The sequence below is a fragment of the Aulostomus chinensis genome, chromosome 3, assembly GCF_037954235.1.
Source record: "Aulostomus chinensis isolate RoL2024-O1b breed Wild chromosome 3, RoL_Achi_v1.0, whole genome shotgun sequence".
NCBI classification, from domain to species: Eukaryota; Metazoa; Chordata; class Actinopteri; order Syngnathiformes; family Aulostomidae; genus Aulostomus; species Aulostomus chinensis.
The window spans coordinates 25,141,608-25,167,250 of NC_141322.1; the positions used below are offsets into that span (position 1 = coordinate 25,141,608).

The 25,643-nt window shown below is 41.0% G+C and overlaps 1 protein-coding gene and 1 long non-coding RNA gene across 3 annotated transcripts in view; one reads left to right on the forward strand and one right to left on the reverse strand.

Annotated features, from left to right (window-relative positions):
- The window catches only part of asic1b (acid-sensing (proton-gated) ion channel 1b), a 153,626-nt gene that overhangs the window by 19,882 nt on the left and 108,101 nt on the right, over positions 1-25,643 (forward strand). The gene's annotated exons all lie outside the window — the stretch shown is intronic.
- Positions 10,426-15,155, reverse strand: LOC147268377 (uncharacterized). The gene is made up of 3 exons (XR_015112315.1): positions 15,019-15,155; positions 14,236-14,380; positions 10,426-11,891 (listed from the first exon to the last, which is right to left on the reverse strand). It is a non-coding gene; the product is annotated as an uncharacterized LOC147268377 (long non-coding RNA).

The window sequence follows — 25,643 nt, forward strand, 5'->3', positions numbered from 1 at the left end:
TTCATCTCATTTTTCTCTCTCCATCATTTTTGTACTTTTTTTTTTTATTGGAAACCTGTTACATTTGCTTTGGTACATTACACTTGGTTTATTTTATTCTTCCCTAGTTCATTAACACCTTTTTGAATTCATTCACAGATAAATGGCTGGAATGTGATAAATGGGTTTGACATTTAAAGTTGGATCTGATAATTACAACAGCAGGTAGGTAACGGCGCCGTTTCCAGGGATTGCCTGATGTAGCGTTTGTTAGGAAGGTGTTATATAATATGACTCTTGGGTAGGTAGCGACAGACAGGTCAAAAAGCTCTTCTTTTGACTTCACAGAGAACAAGATCCACTCCCTGTCATCTTGAGCTCTGTCGTCTGGGGATGACAGTGGGGGGAAAAAAGCGATTGTCACGTCACCATGTCCCGGTGGGATGCTGTGTTTTCTTGTTGCAAAACACTTTTTTTTTTTTTTTTTTTACCTTGTCTCATGGGTACAACCTCTACTTTAAAAATACACTGTCAACTTCCTTTTGGCTTTTAGTGTTTTTCTTTGCTTCAATGGGGAACACTAGGGAACAATAATGAAGAAGTGGCTGTGTTCTTGTTTCAGATTAGACAAACAAACTGCTTAACTTCACCATACAAAAAAGCACATTTGGATATAATAGATGTGTTGAAAGAGCTTGTACGTATAGTACTCCCAGGGCCCTACTGCATCTTTTCTGTTCTGGTGCTTACGTTGCTGTTGAGGTGATTTTGTAATTAGGCCTTTAGAGGGTTGCCATCAGGGTGGAGTTGGATGCTGAAAATGCGTAACTTGTGGCTCAATTAATTTTCTTTTCTTGTAGGAACTTGGAGGGACATTGGGTCAGAATGTAGTATTTTAGGTCTGCAGGTATTATAGAATTATAGCTGAGAAATAAATCACAATACAGAGCTTCAGCTTAGCTGATAGAAATAATTGCTATATGTAATCAAGTTTTAAACAAGTTTTAGTCCAAGAATTTAACTAGACAAACCATTCAATAATATGGCATATAGTACTTATCATTTATCAATTATATATTTATCAATTAACAGTATTTCTGTTGTGGTGTCACACAGTATTGGCTATACAGTATATGCAGAATCATTATTGGCCAGTATGCAGGTTTATGCACTGGTTCAATAGCATTTCATTGCTTAGCTCTGAAACAAAATCCTGCTACTTCAGTTGGCTCAGGTATCTGGTCACCATTTTTACAGGAAATGTATTTTTCTATGCTGCACCAAGACCTCGGCACACAGGAGGCTACTCTTCCACTGGCAACAACTCATCATCATTCTAGTGGTATAACAAGTGCAAATCTGTCAACAAAAAAAAATCAGAATTTCTTTTTTTTTTTTTTTTGCCCTATAATGCCAATACACACGTTTGCCTGGAACTCAATTGGCTGTCTGAGTAAATGAATAAGGAACAGCTTGGGAGTTTGAGACCAAATTTAGCGTAACATGAATTCACACGATCAAACATACGTTCAAGTGACTTGCCTCATTTGTGCTGATATGTCTATCACCAACACATTGTTTGTTTTGTGCATAAAACTAAGGACATTTTTCAGATTAAGTACAACAAAACATTCCTTTCAAAGATACTGTCTGTCTACAGAACATTGAAAGAGAAAAGGTGAGAAAGAAGGCAATGCAACATTCACGGATAAGACTGAGAACAAAGCACCCCCTGTGTTACAAGTCCCTATTTTGCATAGTTTTGATGCTCTTTGTGGAATATGTGCTCAGAAGCCATATGATGATCTGGTTTTGATGCGTGTGCAGCACCTGCACTCACGTGTCTTCGCTGCCCCAGTTAGTCTGACTCAGTCACTCAACAGTTGTCGACAGAATTAATAAAAGATGCCTTGGATTGCTTCCTTATGGAAAAAAAGACATGTCACTCAAGGCTCAAACAACCTCTGTGTGTCCTTGTTATCATCCATCTCCCTCCGAAGCCTGACGGCAACAGCTCATCCATTCTTTATAGTATTTGTTTGCAGCATTTTGATAAAGTTTCAGCATTGCAGGCTTGTGAAAATGCAGCATTGGGAATATTGGCATCTCATTCATCTTCCACTCAATAATGAGCAAAGACAAGTTAGAAGAATAGATTTACTCCTATTTCTTCGAAGTAGAACAAACATTGTCTGAAATATCCAAAGATCTTTTTGAATAACATCAACATTTTTATTTGTTGATTAGTCTTTTATAGATGTCTAATTCTTTTTGTGGTATGTGAATGCTTTTTTTTTTTTTCCTTTTTCATCTGGAATCTCCCTTGCATAGGATAGGAATCAAGTAGATAGAGGCCTTGTGTTCAACACATGTAGACTAATGACAAGCACATAATCAGTGTCCTGTAATGTTTTAAAGACCCATCTGTAAAATTGTTAGATTTTGATTTAAAAAATGATTGAAAATGTTTCTTATGAATCTAGCCTAATTATATTACAGCAAATAGATGACTCCTATGCAGATGTTTTTTTTTTTTCTGCATGATGCAATTTTAATCTTGCAAAAAAGAAGCAAAGCTTCACGGCTGTTTGTAACTCCTTGCTCCTGTTGTTAAATTGAAGGGATAAAACAATGCATGTATACTTTCATTTTTAAGAAATTGTGGATTTTTATACACTATGTATACATGCAGCGGGGGTAGAATTGAAAAGCACCAGAAATCATGAGCCCAGTTGTGTGTGTGTGTGTGTGTGTGTGTGTGTGTTTGCATGCGTGCGTACTGCAGAATTGTACAGGCAGCAGATTCATGGTGTCCCATCTAATTTATGGCTCTTTTCAGGATTAAGCGTGTGTGCATGCAAACATACTGCTTTTAGAAAAGCCCCATATTCCAGATTCGAGGGCCTCTGCTGCGCACAGAGATGCTGACCTGCAACTTTGTGGTGAAAACGTCCCAAGAGCAAAATTCACATTCTTTTTATTTCTTTAGGCTGCATGGCATCATCAAAAATTTGTCAGTTTCTGAGATTGAATTTGCTAACTTGAGAAACTCCAACTGACTTTTTCTGAGTTTGCAACATATGCTTCAGAGTTAAGTTTGTGTTTTTGGTGACTGAAAATACATTTTTGTCTATATTGCCATGAAGGGCATTTACAGTACGTAATGTGACACCTGAGGTCACTGCAGCATTTCTCTTTTAATATGGGAAAGTAATTTTTGTCCTAATGTCAGTTAAAATGGATGTGCTAGGCTGAGGTAGCAAATCAGTAGAAATACTGCCGCTGCACCCCAATTCTGTCACTGATTTTATGCGCATGCTTATCCAAGAACCAAACAGCTGGGCTGGCAAGTATTGAGGCTACAGTTTACGGAACGAGGAAGGTGTATTAGAGTTACAACAGCCAGGTAAATCACCTAAACAATACACTGGATCTGACAAGAGGTTCCCTTTACTCATGAGACCTTGGAGTCTGATTCTCTTTACTCAGTAATAGTGGGGGGTGTCACTCTCACTGGCCCTGCGTTTTGGAGAAAACTAAATCCCCATGACATGCTGCAATGGGCCCCCCCTTACTGGATATTTGGTTGTCTATTGGGGTGCATTTATCTGACTTCTTTAGCATTAACCAGGGACCCTCACTGGTTGAAAGAGAAGAATAAAAGTGCAACAGGAGGTGCTGTGAAACTCAAACAGGAAAATATAAAGTGAAAGGTTAAATGGAAACTGCTTCATTATGCTTGTAGCCTCAGTAATGTCTGCCTGTCACAGTGACCTTGACGTTTGACCACTGACATTTTATTGGTTTGTCTCCCCAGTGGATGTTTGAGCCAAATTTAAAGTCATTACCTCAAGGCATTCAAGAGAAATCCCATCAAAGAGAACTGGATGTATAGACTGGCAACTTAAAAAAACACATGGCCTCTGGGGAATAACTTTTTGCTGCTATGGTGATAAAAATGTGAGTTGTTTGTTTTTCTAACTTGCAGAAAATTATTGCGACTAAAATGTTTATGCAGACAACATACATTGAGCCACCAATTATATTTTTGGTTTTCTTCCAAAAAAATGTGGAATGTGTATGTATCAATATAAGTTCAATACTTTTTTTTTAGTAAATATACCTTGCACTATAATTTTAAGCGATAAGAACCCAAAACCTGCAGGTTGCAATAGATTTCCAGTGTATTTGACGTGTGATCTCTTGTGTTCACAATGTATGAAAGTGTTTTCTTGATACACACATCATACTTACAGTTGGGCCCAGAGCCCAAAACAGTCTTTATTCATGTATGGAAATCCAAACTGAGGCGGCACGGTGGTGCAGTGGTTAGCACTGTCGCCTCACAGCATGAAAGTTCCGGGTTTGAGAATGGGGTCTCCATGTTCTCCCCGTGCCAGCGTGGGTTCTCTCGGGGTACTCCGGGTTCCTCCAACAGTCCAAAGACATCTAGAGGGGACGAGGCTGATTGATACTCTAAATTGACCGTAGGCTTGATTGTGAGTGTGAATGGTTGTCTGTTTGTGTTGGTCCTGTGATGAACTGGTGACCTGTCCAGGGTGAACCCCGCCTTTAACGCGAAGGCTGCTGGGATAGGCTCCATCCCCCCTTGACCCTGAACAGGATAAGCGGTAGAAAATGGATGGATGGAAATCCAAACTCATTTTGTGTACTTTCCTGTTTCTGTTGTGACATATTGGGCACGCCCTGAAAAGCAGGGCTCTTTAATAAATGGAGCAAGTTGCAGGTTTTAGTGCGATAAAATCTAGTATATAAAAGATGTAAATCGATATGGAATAACTGATATTACAAGATATAAAACATACTGAGTATGGGAGTCCCAGGTCTGTGTACTGAAAACATTACCGTCCCTATAGCGTGCATGTTTGGTAAGGTCTTTAGCATGAGAGTGTGAATCCACAAGATGTGTGCATTCATTTGCATGATTACATGTGTGCATGGCCCGAGAGCTCTCCTTCGGAGTGCCACAGGTCGCTGCACTCCGACCTGAACAGCGGGTAAAATTTTTAGAAGAGAGAAGTCCTCATGCATTTAGCAGGAGTGAAGAGAGCAGCAGTAAACAGCTATTACTATGCGCCATCACAGTTTGGACCCCTGGTATGATTACTGCTTTCACGATTACTGATTACTGTCTTTAAGTTGAAGTGGAACTGCTTGCTCATTAGTGTCGTGTATCAAAATGTGGGATACCAAAAAGGTGTCATTTTTTGCAGTTAAATAGATCTTAATGAAGCGTTTGGGTAATGAGGCAGAAAGGAACACTGGCAAACATGGCAGCTCCTAGTGAGTCCACTTTATCATCAACCTGCCCTTGCCTGTCAGAGGGAAGAAACTCCATTGGTATTATTACTGATACTATTCCCTCCTTCTGTTCTCTCACATCAATATTGCATGGGGTCACCGCAGGCATGATATGAGCATATTATGTTTCTCTTGCTAAAAGTAAAGAATGGCATAATCCAGGATGACAAAGCCTCCAGTACTCTCAGCACTTTTACTACTCAGAATGCACGAGTGTGTGTGTGTGTGTGTGTGTGTGTGTGTGTGTGTGTGTATGAGTTTACATAGATTTATGTTTAAACCTAGGAAGGAGCTCCAAGCATGCTTGTGTCCATCATTAGCTGAGGGAAACAAATATTTATTATATCGCTATCACTGCCAGGAATACATAAAGCATGCTGCCTACTTCCTGTTGGCTCTCCTGTCTGTGCCAGACATGACCAGGGGGCATTAGAGGATAGAAAAGTGGGCCAGTAAGTAGAAGATTGGCTGTCCAAGCAGCTGGCAAGATCTGGGTAGAGGAATTGAATATGAAACAAGCTGCTTCCTTAACGTCGTCCATTAAAGTGCCCATGAGCACTGAATCTAAAACCTGCTCGGTGGCCGATAGTAAAATAGCGGTGAGCCTGGAAGAAGATGAGAAATAACGTGAAGAGACAAGTTGATGACTAAGATGACGTAAAGGTTTTATCATTTGTATTAAAATTCCATCAGGGATTACAGGATGTCGTCACCCTTAGATCATTTTATTGTGCATATTCTTTCTTGAGTAAAGTTTTAGATGGAAATTTAATTTATACATAGTGGAACAGTCACAGAAATGATACATGCAATAGTTCTGAAACCCTGTTTGAACACGATGGAAACTGGTACTCGCTTGAAATATTTTGTTCAGTAACAGTGTGCGATGCACACAGACACCTGTGCTCATTTGGGTATTATGTTCAGGGTAGCAATGTTTTTGGAACAAACTTACAAAAACTTAATCTCTGAGTATTTGCTTGGTTGGTACAAAAGAGTTTACACAGATCCTGGGTTTTAATCCCAAGAGAGCCAATTTAACGCTAACCACAGTTTGTAGTGTATCAGGAAATGATATGCTTGGTTTTCTACAGGTAAATCCCCAAATTACCGAGCCAATTAATTGCTATGCTACCAGCAAAATGCATACTCGGAGTACTGTGACACATGTACGATTGGAAAAGAAATTAATGACTTTTTGTAGAGGTTTATGGTAATGCATTTGTAAAATAAATACATTTGTGTCTCCAAGCCCAGAGGATTTTATCTTTAATCACCTCAGAGCCTCTGAGCAGTTAGGCAAAGAATATTCTAATGTTTCTGAAATCAATGGCTGAATATTTCCAAAAAGTTTAGCCACCTGATTCTATGATGGAAATAGAAAGGACTATTGAATGGTTGAACCCCATTTGAACTTCCTTTAGTATTTATTGCTCCACCATTATGGATTTACTCTTTATTTGTAGGCCTTAGCTTGCTTTTTACCTACAACATGTTTAATGTGGGCTATTGATGTGGTGTGTGTGTGTGTGTGTGTGTGTGTGTGGGGGGGGGGGGGGGTGTAAGTGTGTATGTTTTATGTGTGTTGTTGTTGTTGCTGCTCCTCCACATGTGAAGTCCCTAACAGAAAAACAAAATTCTTTGAATTGAATGGAAATACCAGCACATTTCATTTTGTTCCAGGTATGGATTTCTGAAAGCAAACACGTTAACTTTCGTGGAGAGATTCATACAGTCCTCTGTGCAATGATTTGAAATGAAATGTAGGTGCCAAATCAGTTCCTTGACTTGATTTGCCTCCTTTGATCCTCAGCATTCATGAAAAACATTTGCTTAAATTTGAAACTGAGCATTTAACATGTACCAAAATTGCATGCGTCCATATCTCACTCATCAGAAACCACATTAAAAGTGGATAGATTAAGATTGTTAATCCAACAGAAAAATCTGTGAAAATGTAAATCCATCCATCGTCATCTTCCGCTTATTCCTACACATTAAGGGTCGCGGGGGGGCTGGAGCCTATCCCAGCGTCAACGGGCGAGAGGCGGGGTTCACCCTGGACAGGTCGCCAGTCCATCGCAGGGCCAACATAGAGAGACGAACAACCATTCACACTCACATTCACACCTACGGTCAATTTAGAGTATCAATCAGCCTAGTCCCCAAATTGCATGTCTTTGGATGGTGGGAGGAAGCCGGAGTACCCGGAGAGAACCCACGCAGACACAGGGAGAACACGCAAACTCCACACAGAAAGATCCCGTGCCCGAGCCGGGACTTGAACCTGGAACCTTCTTGCTGTGAGGCCACAGTGCTGACCACTGCACCACCATGCAGCCCGAAAATGTAAATCAATACCAGAATTTCTAAGTTATTAAGGAAATTTCTTACATAATTTCTTGGACGCTTCCAACAGGTAAAGACAAATGGAGCTAATCCAGTCATGATGAATAATGTGTTCCTGAATTGTGTTTCGAGTTGCAAAGAGGTAATTATTTGCTTGTAAATTAATCACAGGCATGTGTTGTGTGTAACAAATAAGTGTCATCACCTTTAAGAGCCTGCGCCTCAGCATGATGCCATTTAGGTGGTGTATCTGTTGAGAACAAAGCAGTTTTTCTGATGGGGAAACAATTTTTTTTTGCTGGTCCTTCCATATGATCTATCTATTCCTTGGAGAAGCTCCTCTGTCCTGGCAGGTTTATAACTACAGCTTTTGCATGTTAAATGTAGCTCAGCATTTGCTGCATGCTGAGATGTTACTGCGCACTTGAATAGGTTACAACCACTGATAGCAGCCTCTCTCATCTTTAATGTAAATAGTTGAACAATACTTGAGTACAAAATACAATAAATCATTTGGAAAGCTCCCGACATGGCAAGATTTGAATAATAAATCAATGCCATCATGTGTAAATGTGTACCGTGTCTCTCTTAATGGTGAGGTGTACTCCTCGTGTGCTGTGAGGGGATCACTGCAGACCTGAAAGCATGGAGAGCATCCATGTGAGCGGAAGGAATCCACTAGAATGTGTGTGTTCTGTCTGCCTCTGTTGCTACATCTTACTTCATGAACATTGCACCATTTGTATTGCAGGAAATATACCAAATTAGAGACGTAAACTTTTTTTTTTTTTGGTCAATGGTGCAAAACACGTGGCAAGCCTTTAAGGTAGGAACACATCAACAAACAATCTCACCACATCTTTTTGATATCAAATATCCATGGGCAGAAAGATTGGTGAAAGTGCAGTAACACTGTGCACTGAGTGGGAAAATTAGACTAGCAATGACACCTGCGCTGCACTCAACACAAGATGGAGACTTGACATTTGTTATGATGTTGGAATGCTTTCTGCACTAGTACAGGAGAGAGTAGAGGCAAACCTGTGTCAGATAGCATGGTGCACATGGGTGTCATCATTATCTGTACATGCTGGAACTATTAAGTGTCAAGTAGTGAAAATGTGATCCAGCACTCACACCCAGCGCTCACATCAATAGCACTTCAGTCAATACACTTGGGGGAAATATGAGTCCCTCCTCCTCAGCAAAGACACCATAATCGGCAATTAAACAGCTAATCCAGTAGCTGCAAAACAAGGTTGTTGAAAAGGAATGGAGCATTTAGAGGTTGACTAATTAACAGATGTGGATTGGAGCCAATGTCATGTATCTCTTTTCTGTGTATTGCAGTCTGGCAGCTGATGAGTGGGTATAAATGGGAAATTACAGTTTTGAAAAAGGCGCTTGTATTCCTCTTCATTGAATGCTTTTGTTGCTAATCACGTTGTGTTTGAGCAGGTAATGATATTTCTGCAGTCTAAAAGTGTCCTCATTTGTCCCAATAATGGTGTTCATGATGTGCTTTACATGGAATTGTCTGTCTCTTAGCCAAGATAAACAGGTTTCTCAGTCAACCTGAGCAAACAAAATGATACACAAACACGATAATGTGTTTGTGTGTCTATATGCCAGAACCGCAGTGGGGATGCATAAGCTTTATCAGTGGGATCTTTTTAAAGGTTGTGTATCCTGAGCCCACAACACACAATAGGCACCTGTTTTAACCAGGTCCTTGTGTCATTAGCTGCCTTGTGTAATCCAGTTTCTGCAGCTAAGACATGAGCAGGCAATAAGTCGAGATGGATTTTCATAAGCCATACAGCTGCAGCTCCTCCACACTCTCAGATGTAGGGGCAGGCCTTCGGAGTGTGACGTGATTCATCAGGCCTCATTACCTGCAACACCAAGTTTTTTATTTCCCAGAGGGGGATACAAGTCAGGTTGTTTCTTATCGAGCCACACATATTTTCATAAATGTACAGACAGAGCAACAGCCCTTCGATGTGGCTACTTATAACCACAGACCTCTCCAGGGAAACTTGATATCAATTATTTTTATAAAAAAAAATAAATCGGGGTGTCTTGTTGCTGTTTGGGCTCTGGATGCTTTAATAAAAATGCTCAGTTACATAAAGAAAAATGAGCGTTCACTCAAATGCACTTTATTTTGACCCTCCAGTTTAATATTTCCATAAGCTATCCAATTCATGGTATAATTGATTAGTCAGTCAAAATAAAATGGAAGGCCAACAAGCAAGAAGGTCAAACATTTGTTGGTTTCTACCTCATATACATGGAATGTTTTTGTTCTCTTTTTGTGAGAAAAATTCATCTTTGAGTTTTAGACCAGCGCTATGAATTGCCCTGTGTATGAATGGTGCTATACAAATAAATTTGCCTTTGCCTTTAGACCAGGCGGTACGGTGGTGCGGTGGTCAGCACTGTCGCCTCACAGCAAGAAGGGTACAGGGTCGAGTCCTGGCTCAGGCACAAGATGTTTCTGTGTGGAGTCTCCATGTTCTCCCTGCGTGGGTTCTCTCTGGTACTCCAGCTTCCTCCCACCGTCCAAAGACATCAAGAGAGGACGAGGCTGATTGATACTCTAAATTGACTGTAGGTGTGACTGTGAGTGTGAATGGTTGTCTGTCTACATGTGATGGCCCTGTGATGGACTGGTGACCTGTCCAGGGTGAACCCTGCGTCCTTCCCAAAAGCCGCAGGGATAGGCTCCAGCCCCCCATGACCTTGAACAGAATAAACGGAAGAAAAAGGATGGATGGATGGACTGAGTTTTAGACCATCTAATGTAGAAATGGAGTAATTTATAAACCTCAGTGACATAATCAGTGACAAAAATGATTAATTTCTGTCCTGTTAATCAGACATGACACTGACCTTTACTTAAACAGCCTACTTCATTTCTGGAGGGAACTCGTCAGGGGGACACACATACTACTCGCTGTCATTCAAAGCGGAAAGTCTTTATGTGGTTCACTTCACATGACACCCAGCGCTAGAGTGATATGCAGCTGGTGTCAAAGATGATTTGGATGGAGGTGATGCAGGTTGGGCTGTATGTTTTCTTTTCATTAACCAAACAGAAATCAAGGAAAACACAGTCGAGACTGTAAACATGTCTCAACACATGCCAGTTTTTGATGAATTTAAAGACCGGTATTTCACACCTTGTTTTACATGTTCTACTTCTCTAGACATTGAGAAGTCTATCACCATCCCTGCCCCGTTAAACTGCATCATTTCTGTGTATTATTAATGTATTTTTCATGATAACATTTTCACCTCAGTTCATGCACCAAATCAGAAATGAGAAGATGCTGTGTGGGGTGATCAGACTTTCAAAGGCACAAATGCATCATGTAGTGTTTTGTAAGTAATATAAATTCCTTTTTGTAATGGAAGAGATACGTAACCAGAAATTTACATATTTAAAGATTATAAATAAATTGGGTTGGATGTAGTTGCTGTTTGTCTGCCTTATTTCCATCACATGGAAAAACTGGAGAAACCATAAATCATAACCCCCCCCCCCCCAGATAAAGGAGGGATTATGATTTATGCTCAGACAAATAGCTTTTCTTCGGTTTTGCTCATTACAGTTAATACGCTGTGTTGCAAACGAGCAAATAATGAACACAAGCTGAACAATAAACCCACTGTAAGAATTTGTTAATTCGGTACATTGCTCCAAGGTCAGATATGTGCTCCACAGCATCTCTCCATACTGGACAATTTATTTTTCAAAATTTATCAGCCGACCACACTGGGAGCCTATGTATTCCAACGAGGTGATTATATCACTGGAGCTACAGTGCATGGATTAGAGAGGGAGAGACAGATGAGTTTCTTGGGTGTTTTTTGTGCAGCACGGTGAGCTATTCTATATAGCAGCCGTGTGTTAAAAAAGCAAAGTAATACTTGTTTTGAAGAAAAAAGTGTTTGCGCTATGATATATACTGCACATACACATCGTGCTTTATGGTAATGCTTTTTTCTTCCCAGTTGCTCGGCTGGGATGATGATGAGGAGGTGCAAATCTAATAGCCATTACACCTCCCTATGAGTTCTATTATCTCCACTGTCTGATAATTGCATTGGGCTGCGGTGCTACGAGAAGAACAGCCTGCTGCCTTTCTTTATGGTGCGTCTCGATATGATCTTCGAGCCCACTGGTGCGAAGACTCTGTACTTTTTATGGTGTCCTTTTGTGTCCCACGGCCAGACTGTGAGATAGAAATAGGAAGAAAAGGGACAGGAAGTTAATGTTAATTAGCAGAGAAGAATAAGGAAGGGGAGAGCAAATTCAAATTTCATCTATGAGAATTTACTGGCCCTCTGCTCTGGCTTTTATTCACCCTTTTCAAAAAAGAAAGATGAGGCTGATATTACTATTAAAGAGATGATGGGGCATGCAAGGACTGCAGAGGAAAAGGGAACTGAAATGACATTTCTCTCTTACCATCACTAATTTAATGCTGTCATTACTGGTGTAAGTGGATTTTCATCTCTATATGAATTCCGACGTTCCGTCACTGATATTTAACTTAAGATGTGCTCGTCTAAATAGGTTCCCCAAGGAGTTGTCGCTTAGATTCAATGTGGACTTTTACTCTGTAACAAAAAATAATGAGGTGGCAGTAGTCAAGAGGATAATAAGCTTGTGGTCACTGCTGAGATCTTGAGTTCATCTTTAAAACCTCTCGCTCGAGACGCAATGGAGAACTCACTCCAGTAGTTGATCAGCTATACCACTGAGAGGCCTTAGTGCAAGGCAGCAATGTTAATTAATCCAGCAGTGCCTACCAGGATGGGAATGATGCTTTTGTACGGAAGGTGTACATAAAACAAAAGGCTTGGCACGAAAGGAGGAGGCCTGCTCTGTTTGTTTGTTTTGGGGGTTTTTTTTCAGGAAAAATGCATAAAAATAGGTTTAAACAAAGAGCAGCCAGGGCACACTGAGACAATGTTTTGTTATGATGTTTAAGATACATCCTGTTTTCATAATGAACACAGACATCATTAATAGAACATGCAATACATCAAACGTTTTTTTGCATGTGCCGTCTCTCAGGCACACAGAGTGCTCGGTAGCTTTATCATTCACATTTAAATGGATGTGGTGAAGCAGTCAGAGGGTTGCTCATCTCCCCTTCCCTTGATCTTTGAAAAAAGGTGCATTTGCAGTTTTCCTGTACTCTCCTGCCTCATCATTACCTCTGCGATCTCTCCCTGTCTCTCTCTTGTTTAGTCTTGGTTGTCCATCAAGAGTTCAGCTTTGATATTCATGTAGGAGCGTGATTGAGATGCAAAGCAGATAGTTGCAAGGTCCTGGGTCATCTTCATCTCCTTCCCTGTTCCTTTTTTGCCTATTGCACTTTTTTGAATCCTCCTATCCTCTCCCATCTTATCCTCTATTCAGCTGCATGTGATTTTTTTTTTTTTTTGCTTGTGTCACAGCATATTTTGATGTGATTCACATAATCATCTGTATGTATCCACAGAATACATCATGGCTTGCTCTCCAATCAGGTGAGGGAAAAAAAAAAAACGTTGATCTCTGGGAGGTTGAGAACTCTCAAAACATTCTCAAGTCCTAAAGTGGACTGCTCTCCCATCCAGACATACAGTATTCCTGCTCCCTGGTCAGTTTTGTCAAGGTAATTCAAAGCTTCACTACTTTTCCGTTTATTAAAACATCCTGTCTGTTGGCCTACAGCAACTACTGGTCAGGTGTAAAGAGTTGATCATTTGGCCTTCAGGATATTAAAGCCACTTCTAATTTTGTAACTTGGTTGTGACTGGAAGAAAGGTTTCACCCTCAGAGAAGAACGAATTTGAGGAATAATTCAGGCGAAGCCACTTGATCCGGCTTTACTGTGGATTTGTGGTTTCTTCCTGTGGACTATACTAAACTGAAACTTCACTTTCTTTGCTCCATAGTGTCTCTGAGGGAGTGCTGTAATTTACTTTCCTGTTAGGTATTTTCTGCACCGCTTCATTATAATGACAGCAAGAAGATGGTGATATGGCTTGGCTCGCTTTTATGGAAAAAAAATGCTGTAATTCCTCTCAAACTCTATTTTACACCCACACCATTGGGATTAAATCTCACACACACACATGCTTATTGATCTGCACTCACACACGCGCACGGTCCCATCACACAGCGCTACTAAATTGCGATGCATCCACAGCCGTTTGATACGTTGGTCTTCAGAGTTGTAGGAGGACAAGTTGTGCAGACTTCTGAAACATGTCAGCCCCCCACCCCCCCATCCCCCCAGCCACAGCATTTGCACCATTGACCTTTTCAGACAAGCATGCTTGTTTTCAGCCCCGGCCATGTCTGTAAAGCCAAAGCCAATATCCAGTGATTTATTTCACTCGGCTGCTCGAGTGCATCCTCTCAGCCCAACGACTCTGCCTCAGGCAAAGCTAAAACTGCAGCCTGAACCCTGGAGGGAGCTCCTGATGTCCCCCCAGCTCTCAGCCACTTTCACATCCCCACCTTGCAGAAAACATCCCTGATGCAACGTCACAGTACAAGACTCTGCATTAAGGTGTTACCTGTGGCTGGTGCTGTGTTTCACTGTTACACTGCCGCTCTTTAAAATGGCGAATCCGACCCTTAGAACATCATCACTGTGGTCAATATGCAGCTGTTTGAGCAGGTTGTGCCTTGGAGGCTAAACCCCACTTCCTTTTGTGTTACCTGGAGAGGCAAAGGGAGGAAGTCAGGGGTAGAGGGGGCTTGAAATGGGTTTTGGAAATGGGTTTGCCTGCAGCAAGAACACTTGGTATTCACCCTCTGGGCTTGTGTCAGCAAACTCTGAGGTCAGCACAAGAAAATGCACCCCTCCCACACACTTTCTGCCACAACTGAATTGATATCACAAGTCTTTTTAAACACGTGTTTTGTAATGTCATCTCTTGTAAGGATGTTACTTTAAATGTCCTCTGCTGTTAGGATTCATGCAATACATGTTTTCATCAATTTGCAACGAACAATAACTGCATTATGTGTTTATATATATATGTGGAGGGGTGGAACATTATTCATTGTAAAATCCATAACAGTAGGATTCAGATCTGAATAGATTGACTCCTTATTTCTTTGAAACATTTAACATGGTTCAAGCTTTTTTGTAATGTTGAGAGGCTAGTGAGGGTAGTATCAGACTGGGAGGGGAGGTTACGCTCATCCTCAAAGTCACAATATTCACTGTTCCCACAAGATTTATAATACAATAAGACTCCATGACCATCCCAGTGACCAGAAAAACCACTGTAACTTGCTGTTTCCCCACAAACAATATATTGAAATCATTGTGTTCAGCACAGCATACTCACGTGTAGATATATCCAAAAAAAAAATCTGTTCATTTTGATACAAAAAACAGTGAGGGTGGTTATGTCTGTAGACATTTTCATAGTTTCTTGGGTTGAATGAACCCAATGAGTTCAACGCCAAACATCAGTCAAATCAGCCCCAATCATCAGTCAACTGAGTTGCAGTTACAGGTTGCCATGGTGATGCTAACTGCTTAGTCCCTACTGAATGTGACAATGATTCTGTCGAGAGACACGTCTCACAATCTGGATTATTCTGTTTACACAGGGCCTTCAGCACAGGAGTATCACGCCACTGTATAAAGTAAAACATGGAAACAGAATGAGGAATAAGTTGATTGCACTGATCCAGTAGTGGGGATGTAACAGCGTCCAATTGTCCTTGTGTGAAAGTGACACCAGGAATGACAGGACGGCTGTTTTGAAACACCAGTACGCACATAAACACTGCCATTACAGCTTTGTGGTTAAGTTTAGTGTGAACAACCAAAGCATTTTAGGTAGAGTCATTTTTATAGCAATAAGGCACAATACCTGTGTAAAAGTGACTTTTACACGGGTATTTTACTATATTATCTTTCACCTAAACATTTACATGCTGCCTCTACTGCTGCAGTGTGTAACCCCCCCCCACACACACACACTCACACTCACACACACCCCATGTTTCCACTCTGCTGCTGCTGTAGCTCTGTCACCTTTTTTCCAACCTGCCATTGCATCTTGCGTGTCTTTTTAATTCATGTTTCGCAATGATAACAGCAGGGCATTACAGCAAAACCCATATGCGTTCGCATCATCTTTTTTTTTCCCTGCATGCTGCTGCAGTGTGAGTTGGGGGACGTACTCGAGGAGGTAGGTGTAAATTGGGCATTGTACCAAGTGGATGTGGACAGGTGCCAAAGATGAGGCATAATGAAAGAAAGGCCTTTGTGTTTACATATTTCCAAGTATGAGTGACGTGCTGCATTTAAGAGAGGAGAGAGAAAGCAGGAGTCACCTGGCGAAAGCAGTTCAGTGTTGTGTGTTTTCAGGCTCACTTGTTAGAGCTCAAAATAATCTTTGGATTGCATGATACTAATGTCGCATGGATGGATGGATGGATGGAGGCTTGTCGGCATTTCTCCAGACGGTGTGTATGTGTATATTTGTCTTCCTCTGTTCTTCCTCTGTCTTTGTACTTTGCCAAATATCCCCTCAAATCACGATGAAGTGAGATCATTACTAATTCCGAAGGCACTAACTCTGATCACATTACGCGCGCACACACAGATGTGGCCGCCTCAAGTGCAAATATACCTGTTTGCAGTCATGCTAATTTACTCATGCTTAATTTAAAACCCATCAAGGCACAGCTAATATTGACCATCTCTTTCAACAAATAGCAAATATTGACTGCTGCTATTCTGATGCCTTTGTGTTTCCCACTGACAGGAGGATAGATGTATGATTTTGGTTGGACGGTGAAAATCACTGTCAGCTCTGAATGTTCTGCTGTACTGCGAAATGTAACTTATGCATTTGCTATTTCATCTACTTAAATCGGAATCAGAATACTTTATTCATTCCCAAGGGAAATTCTTTAAGGACTGTTGACATCTTAAAGTGTTACTGCCAGAGCAGCCAGAGCATATGTGGACGGACTTGCTGGTCCCTGTGCGAACACGCACTCACACACTTCTGCGTAGAACATTGTTAAATGATCTTGTTCCTTTTTAGTTGTGTGTGTGTGTGTGTGTGTGTCTGTTGTACCTGCACCCACAGTGCTGAGAAAAGCCCTCGACACTCATAATCTATTTGAATGATGCTTCATGCGGGGATCTGAGTGAAGAGCGATGATGCTTTTTCCTGGATTCTTTCTGGTACTCACTAGTTTACATCAAATAATGCTTTTTTTTTTCCTTGCTAGAGGATGTTCTTCAGTCATTTAGTGTGGTGCTGTCTCCATATTGCAAAATCGTGATCACTTCATCTGAAGGAATTTGAGAAGTCTGAAAATTTAATACAATATAAAACTAATGTCTTGCAATATGAATATTCTGTGATTGCCACTTGTGTTGAGATTTTGATATTGTGGCAAAGAAATACACAATCCAGTTGTTCCTAGAAAAACTCTCCCTCTCCAACAGCTGCCTGGGGGTGTTTATGCAGGTCCACTCATCTTTGCATCACAGTGAACAGTGTCTGCTGCAGGCTAAATGGTTCATATTTGATATATGGTGTGAACACCATACTTGTATCTAGCTTTTTATTCTGCATATAATGTCCACTACTACCACTCCTCAATCTCACCGTCTTCAACACGGATATCTGCTCTTGCTGAATATATATTATATATCTATATTTGCATACGTAGACATACTGAAATGTGTATATATACTTAATATGTTTAACACTCCACATTTCTTTCAAACTATTCTACTGGATTCATCTTAATGGATCCATCATTGCACATGCCTATACAGATGCAAATTAACCTCCACTTGACTGCTCTGGCTGTCTTGGTTAAATTCCAAAAAGCATTTAATTGTGTTAATGCCAAAACTAAACAGAGCATGCATCTCTGCCAAGGAGGCTATGTGGATACAGCATATGAAAATGGTATCATCCAAATATCTGTATGAATTTTCTTCCCACCAGCCAAGAATGGGTCTTTCAGTTGTAACCCAAACCACACCAGCTCCATGGCCTGAATATTATCCCTCAAATTTAAATACATGATGTCAATGTATTTCATCCAGATACACTAAAGTTATGTCGAAATTAGAATATGATCAAGCTGACTTCTAGAAAATGAAATGTTCCTCTCTCAGCTATTTCACATGAACTTGAGGAATTGGAAGGAACTTTGTCTCAGTTTCTGTCCATAAATACCACAGCTAATTTCCTGCCAACGGCCTCATCAGGATCCAGGAGCTATAATTTGATCCAGTTCACCTACAGAAATTGTTCACTTATTCCTTCTCTCAAGAAAATTTCAAATTTCAATCAGTTCCTGCGAGTGTTAAAATGAAATATTTGGTCATAAAGAATTGTTGAAAAGTAAAAAAGTAGGCGTCACAGTGGTGCAGTGGTTAGTTAGCACTGTCGCCTCACAGCAGAAAGTTCTGGGTTCAAGTCCCGGCTCGGGCGTGGGATCTTTCTGTGTGGAATCTGCATGTTCTCCCTGTTCCTGCGTGGGTTCTCTCTGATGCTCCGGCTTCCTCCCACAGTCCAAAGACATCAAGAGGGGACGAGGCTGATTGATACTCTAAATTGACCGTAGGTGTGACTGTGAGTGTGAATGGTCTCTGTCTCTGTGTTGGCCCTGTGATGGACTGGCGACCCGTCCAGGGTGAACCCCGCCTCTCACCCGAAGGCTTCTGGGATAGGCTCCACCCCCCCCCCCGCAACCCTTAACAGAGTAAGCAGTAGAAAATGGATGGATGGATGGATGGATGGATGGAAAAAAATAGTCTGCACACTCACACAAGCAGCACAAGCTTTATTAGACAACTTTTCAATCAATAATTCCCCACACATGTCATCATCATCCAGGTCATTCACCAGTTGGGGTGTAGGTGTGAAACTGTTTAAGCTGATGAAGATTTATTGACCAAAATGTTCCCTCATAAAGTTTTTGTGGCTTGTAGTTAGCGATCAGGTTACTTTTCCCCTGTTCTACAAAATAATCTGACAGCCTTGTACCTCTGTGATAAGAGTATAATTTCTCCATTTCACAGCTGATGACTTCACATTTCAAGTAAAACATAATTTCACGTAAATGTCTTACAGTGTATAATCATATTTTATATCCAAAATGTCATCTTCATAATATTCTGCAAAACCACTGGTGCCATATCACTTATGCCATGAGGGGAAAGAAGGATGATGAAGTTGTATTTTGGCAAAGGAGACACCTCTGCGCGTCTGGTCAAACTTGGACGTCAACTGCAGCTGGACTGGTTGTCAGAGACATAGAAACGCAAAGTGGTAATCCTAGTTAATTCTGTCATGAAATTCCAGAAAAAGTCCAAATCAACTTCTGTGTCGCTGTCCAGCACTGAGATGGAGTTTAACGTTCTTTCTGTGATAATCACTGACTGCACTGTGAATGTTTTCAAGCCTTAAGTCAGTTGAGTTTTTCAAGTTTTTGATGTTCCAGACAACTGTGTCAGACACATAATCATTCAAAGCAGATGAACCTTGAGATTTTTAGTAACAAGCCTATCTTTCCCTGCATTCCCCTCAAAGAGCCTTCTCACCTTTTTAAAGATGTACTGTGTTTCATCACACCAAAGAATATTAAACAAGTCGACTCTTTCATGTCTGTACAGTTGGAATGATTCAAAGGCATCAAACTCTTTCAGTCAATCCACCAGCCAAGCTTGTCGCGTATTATGTGTTCCTCTGTGTCGCAGACAGGCAGTGATCGCCTCAGGGTGCGCAACCACAGTGTGCTCACAGATTGGACTTCATTAAAATGCAGAAGATTGCGCTGGACGGGATCACTGAGGCCGTCATGCTCGCTCTTTCTGTCTCTCCCTCTCGCTCTTTCTCTCCTTCCCCTCCTTCCCTCTCCCCCCTTTGACTGATTGAAACTTAAATGGTGAAAGTTATCTTATTAAAACTTGAAAGACGGATGCTAAAGAGTAGGAGGTGCTGGCCAGTGGAGCTGGGGAATCAAATCATAAATTCATCTCAACATTTAGCCAAATGAGCACTATAGTATGTGGGTCTGGAGATGGTACAAACATGGTGCCGGTCATCAAACCAACATAAGTAGTCAACAAGCTTTTCCAAACCTGATTTTTGAAAGAAAGTAAAACTCCCTCTGTTCTCTTGATTCAGGAGAAGCCCTGTGAAACAGTCTGAGTCTAATCGTGACCTGTGTTTTGAATGTAGCTACAGTTTTATCGTCTTGTTTTCTGTAATTACTTTTTCTAATGTGTGCAGAAAAGGCTGTTTTCTGCAACAGGAGGAAGAAATTCAATGACTACTTCACTGATCTAATAAAAGTTCCCATTTGAGAATAGATTTGTTTTTTAAGAATTCCATTAATTATTTTCACGTGATCTAATGACCTTCTTAGTTCATTTATTTCTTCTCCATAGCCCAAGATATTATTTTGTGTGTGTGTGTGTGTCAGCAAATCTCTTTGGATTCAGATTGTTCTATGCAAATGAGTACTTGCCAGTCTGAAGAAGGCATGAATACAGGGAGCAAGGAGGATCACTTTTTGATAAAATATGCAAGAGCTGGGTGGTTTCCAACAGGTTTTCTTTATTTAACTTGGCGGCAAGACATTAGGATACTGGGGATGGAAATAAAATGAAAATACAGTGTCTGTTGTTTTTTTTTCTCCACCTTTGCCATATTTGATGGAGAAATGGTTGAGGTGAAAGAGATGTGTGCACAACAATACTGCCGAGAAAAGAGCTGAAATGAATTAATACATTTTTCCATCCCCATGATGTCAGTTTATCAACAATAGTGTTAGACTAACGGCCTTGATCCTGTTAAGGCTGTCTGGAGAACATTTCATGCACCTGAGATAAATACAGCATCAGCCATCAAATATCTTGATAAATACATCTTAACATTGACAAGTGAATGATGGTTCAACACTATGGTTTATGTCTGGTGGGGTTTAGACACATCCACTTTGTCAAACAAGCCCTTCCCTTTAGGAATGATTGTGTTCTGGTGCAGGTGTGACCCATCTACCCCCCCCCCCCCCCCCCCCCAGCCTGCCTGGTGGATAATACTTGCTCATCTTTAAATGGAGTGCTTGAGTCTGAGGAAAACTTTATATACTTGACATATTTCCTCGCTCTTTGTTGTCCAGTGTGAGTCTGCAGATACCACACTTCCATTTCTTTAATGGATGATAAAGTGGAGCCTGTAGCTTAGGTGACATTTAAAGTCTATTTGTGCAGCTTTAATCTGATATGAGACAACAAAATTTCCATTCTGGAGCTGCACCACGATCCTGCTCAATCAGAAATATTAATATATAATGTCCAATATTTTGGGAATACTTCTCCATCAGTGCCAGCAGCCACATCACAACTGAAACTGAACATTTGTCATTTATCGTGCAATCAAAAGCTTCATCGCCCTCTTCAAATATGAAGTGAAGTAAACATTTGGGTGAGGAACACAAGCAGATTCACAGTCATTTATGGACATATTCAGATTTTTCATAGTTATCCATCCATCGTCATCTTCCGCTTATTCCTACACATTAAGGGTCGCGGGGGGGGCTGGAGCCTATCCCAGCGTCAACGGGCGAGAGGCGGGGTTCACCCTGGACAGGTTGCCAGTCCATCGCAGGGCCAACATAGAGAGACGAACAACCATTCACACTCACATTCACACCTACGGTCAATTTAGAGTATTCAATCAGCCTCGTCCCCAACTGCATGTTTTTGGACTGTGGGAGGAAGCTGGAGTACCAGAGAGAACCCACGCAGACACGGGGGGAACATGGAGACTCCACACAGAAAGATCCCACGCCCGAGCCGGGACTCGAACCCGGAACCTTCTTGCTGTGAGGCCACAGTGCTGACCACTGCACCACCGTGCAGCCCTTTTCATAGTTATCCTTTTATTTAATGTTATAGAGCATTTATACGTTAATTACAATGTCCTATTTTATTTTAAAAGGAAAAAGTCACAAATGACATAGTGCTTCAAGAGGAAAACACTAAATAATGCAAATTAACAAACAGTAAACGGACCACATACACTGCATTCAGTAGTAGTGTTTACATGACGCAGGAAAACTCAGGAGATGAAGTGTGTGGTCAGTACTTTACTATAATAACAGCATTATTCAGTACAGGCACAGCAACACCAGTAAGAAGCCCTCCTTCTCACTTCCCTCATCTCTCTGTGGACCACTGGGCCTGGGCATCTCTGAAGGCCCTCAAGCTCTTCGTCCCCATCTGAACCACATCAGCGCAGCTGGTTGATCTATTCTAATCAGATCCTCTGTGTCTGCATCCATGAAAAATGAAAACAAGATTTTAATTTTTATCATGAACTCAAAATTTGGATTCATGCGGACTTCATCTCTACTTGGTAATCAGAGCAGTCCAACTCTTAGGTTGGCCTCCTCTCCCAAAGGCACGGGTTGGATGGGATCCCTTCATGTAGTTTGATGATTAGCATCTTCATGAACTGATAGAACCGTGTCTGAAAGGAGAGAACAGCATTAGACTAATGTAAATTATTTCTTCAGAATCAGGGTAGGTGTGTGAAAATATTCTTGTCGGTCTCACTTTCTCCGTGTTCTACCACTGAATGATTCAGGTACCTTGTTAACACCAAGGAGATGTGGTCCAACAGGAAATCCAGCTCCTCAGCTGCATTGTCGGTAGACTGGAATGAACTCACTTCCCCTGCTGTTGCTGATTAAGAGAGCGAGGCAAAGAAACCAAAGATGAATAATAATGATTTGTTCAAATCTTTGATATACATGTCATAAAAAAATGCAATGGATTGCTGTCAGAGATACATAAACAATAAATTTCCTAGTAGTTAACTTCCTTTATACGAAACACCAAAACCTCAACCACAGACCCAAAAAAACTGGTTCAGTGTTTTACCCTAATATCTCAACAACTGGTCTTATTGTATGTCTTTTTTTGGCGACGGTGCAGTGCCCCCTGCTTGCCTGCGTGCCTCGCACAAACAGTGAAAAATCAAAGAACAAAACATGAATGAATTAATATTCAAATGTATTCATTTTTTTTATAAAATGCTTCAAGTAATTGAGTTCACATTGTCTCCTTCTCTGTAGCTATGTCTAGACTGACGATACCAGGGCCAGAGCTGCCTTGTGAAAATGGAAGCTTAATTGTCACGGTAGAGACTACAACTTCCTTAACTTTCCCCATTGGTTAACATTCCCCAGTTTTGTTTTGGTTTTTTTGTCAACACTTTATTGGAAGCAACATACAATTTACCGGGTGGCATGGTGGCGCTGTGGTTAGCGCTGTCGCCTCACAGCAAGAAGGTACTGGATCTCTCTGTGTGGAGTCTGCATGTTCTCCCTGTGTCTGTGTGGGTCCTCTCCAGATACTCCAGGTTCCTCCCACGTCAGTCTAACCCAGACGAGGCGGATTGATACTCTGAATTGACCGTAGGTGTGACTGTGAGTGCGAATGGTTGTCTGTCTATGTGATGGCCCTGTGATGGACTGGTGACCTGTCCAGGGTGAACCCTGCCTCTCACCCGAAGGCTGCTGGGAGAGGCTCCACCCCCCCCCCCCGCAACCCTTAACAGGATAAGTGGAAGAAAATGGATGGATGGCTATAGTTTACCAAGCTAGTTAAAATGACAATGAGAAACTTTTAAGAACGTTTATCAGAGGACTAACTTCCGCCTCTGTCAGACATGCTGGGGTGAAAATTCACCACAGTTGAAAAGATGGTGAGTGAACCTGACGTTTGCGTGACTTCATGCTTAGATGTCAACAGACGTTTCAGTCTCCTGACCCTTGGTGATAATCGTGAGAAATACAGTGAGTGACTACATGGTCACCTTGTGTCTCGTTGGCACAGAGTCACTGTCTAGGAAAAAAATTACTCCCAGTATTTGAATGTGAGGATGCAAACTATTGTTCAGCTACAAAGACTTCTGTGAAACAATAACCTAAACTTTTAACTAACAATGTTCAATAAGGATTTGGGTTTGAGCAGTAAACCTCCACTGATACGTTTTAACACAAGACACATTGTTGACGAAAACCTGCCAAGGATGCGATTAGCTTCAGAATCAGTCACTATGGTAACTAATTTGCATCTCTCCTGGCCTTGTGAAGATTTGAGGGTCCTTTTTATAATAGTTGGTGAAATAAAAGTGTTAAACAAACTCCTGAGAATGAGAAATATTATTATTTAACATGAACCTGAACCTTGATATTATTATTATTATTATTAAATATTAGCCTGAACAAAGAACATCGGAAAAAAATGTAATATACTAGATAGTAAAGTCTTCCTGTTTCATTTTCTTGCGTACGAGCTTACTCGGATACAGTTATTTGCATATTTTCACTTTCCCTTTGAAAATTTTGCAATCTGCAGAGAGATGGACTACACTCAACCTGAACTTGCTGGTAAAATGAAGTAAATCTCTCTTCAAAATGCAGTAACATAGACTTTCTGACAGTGAAAAGAGGATGTTACTTGGTGTCTGATGGTTTGCATCAGTCAAGAAATGCTGGTCCCACATGTTTTACTGCAGGCAGTTTAAATTCAATTTGTGTTGAGTGTGAAGATGGTCACTGACCGTGGGGGTTGGTGCTGCTACAATTCCAGATGCGATGGATTGGTTATTTGAAATCCTGAAAGCCCCAATTAAGTTCGTCAGTTTGATTCCTTATAATTTCCACCTTGTTTTCCCTTCACTTGTCTCCATCCACATCCTATCTCATTGCTTCTTTCACCGTGTGGGTGGATATGACCTAAACCATTTTTGGGGACACAAACCACACTGAACGCCAGTTAATTTGAGACTGCATGTGTAACTAGGGACAGAAGCAGTGTTCTTGTGATGGACCAAACAATTAAAAGCAAGGGGAAACGGCACATGTTGCAAAATAAGGGCTTTATTTCTCCCCCTCAAAAGACAAATGGATTACAAAACCTGATGATGGGTTACAAAGAGATGAGCCTGACATAAATCAGCCCAAAATATAAGGCAAATTATCACCAATGAACACTTGACCAGATGACGGTTTATGTGATCTGGCCTGGCACATTAAAGCAAAAACAGGGAAATTGATCAATGACCTGTGACCAAAAAAATGAGGGTGAGTAGATAATGACAGAACTTAAACTTACATTGTTTTGGCAAGCTGTCTCCTAAAGATAAATCTCCAGGGAAAATAATGTCAGTGCATGTACTCTAAAATACCCCAAAAATGACTGAAATAAGTGTGTGTGTTTGTGTGTGCACTTCATAGCAAATCAATCATTTCATCTTTAGTTTTCTAGATGTTGCCTTCTGTTTAATTTGTTTTGAAATGTGCTCTTTTGAAGCTTGCAACATTGACCCAACTGCCAAACCAAGATTTTAAACCACATTTGGTGAGAGAACAGAAGGACGTACGCAGTACATGAAGAGCACACCCAATTACACAGAGAATATGAAATGCCACGGATGAGTTACTCGTTGTTGTCTCGTGTTGATGAAGAACGTGATACATTAATTATCTGAGCAAGGAGATTATGTTTGGAAAGGAAAAGATCAAACTACATATACCCAGCCAGTTGTTTTCTGATTACTTATAGTCCCGTTAGAATCCTAGCTGATGATTATAGAACTTTATGTTAAGGAAGCTTCAAAGTCAGGCTATATTGCACAGTTGCAGCCTTACTGTATAAATGCTGTCCTCAAATAAAAGCCTTGTCTTTGACAGTGGCCAGGGGTGCGGTCGACATTAGCAAATGAATGCCAGCCCAAAAGACAAGAAAGAAATAGCATGGAAAGGAGAGATAAATTTGATTGGGAGAAGGGGGGAAATAAGCAGACATAAATATTGTTGGGAGAGAAAGGTGTGTGTGTGTGTGTGTGTGTGTGTGTGTGTGTGTGTGTGTGCGCGCATCACAAACTCAATGTGCCATCGGCTCTGC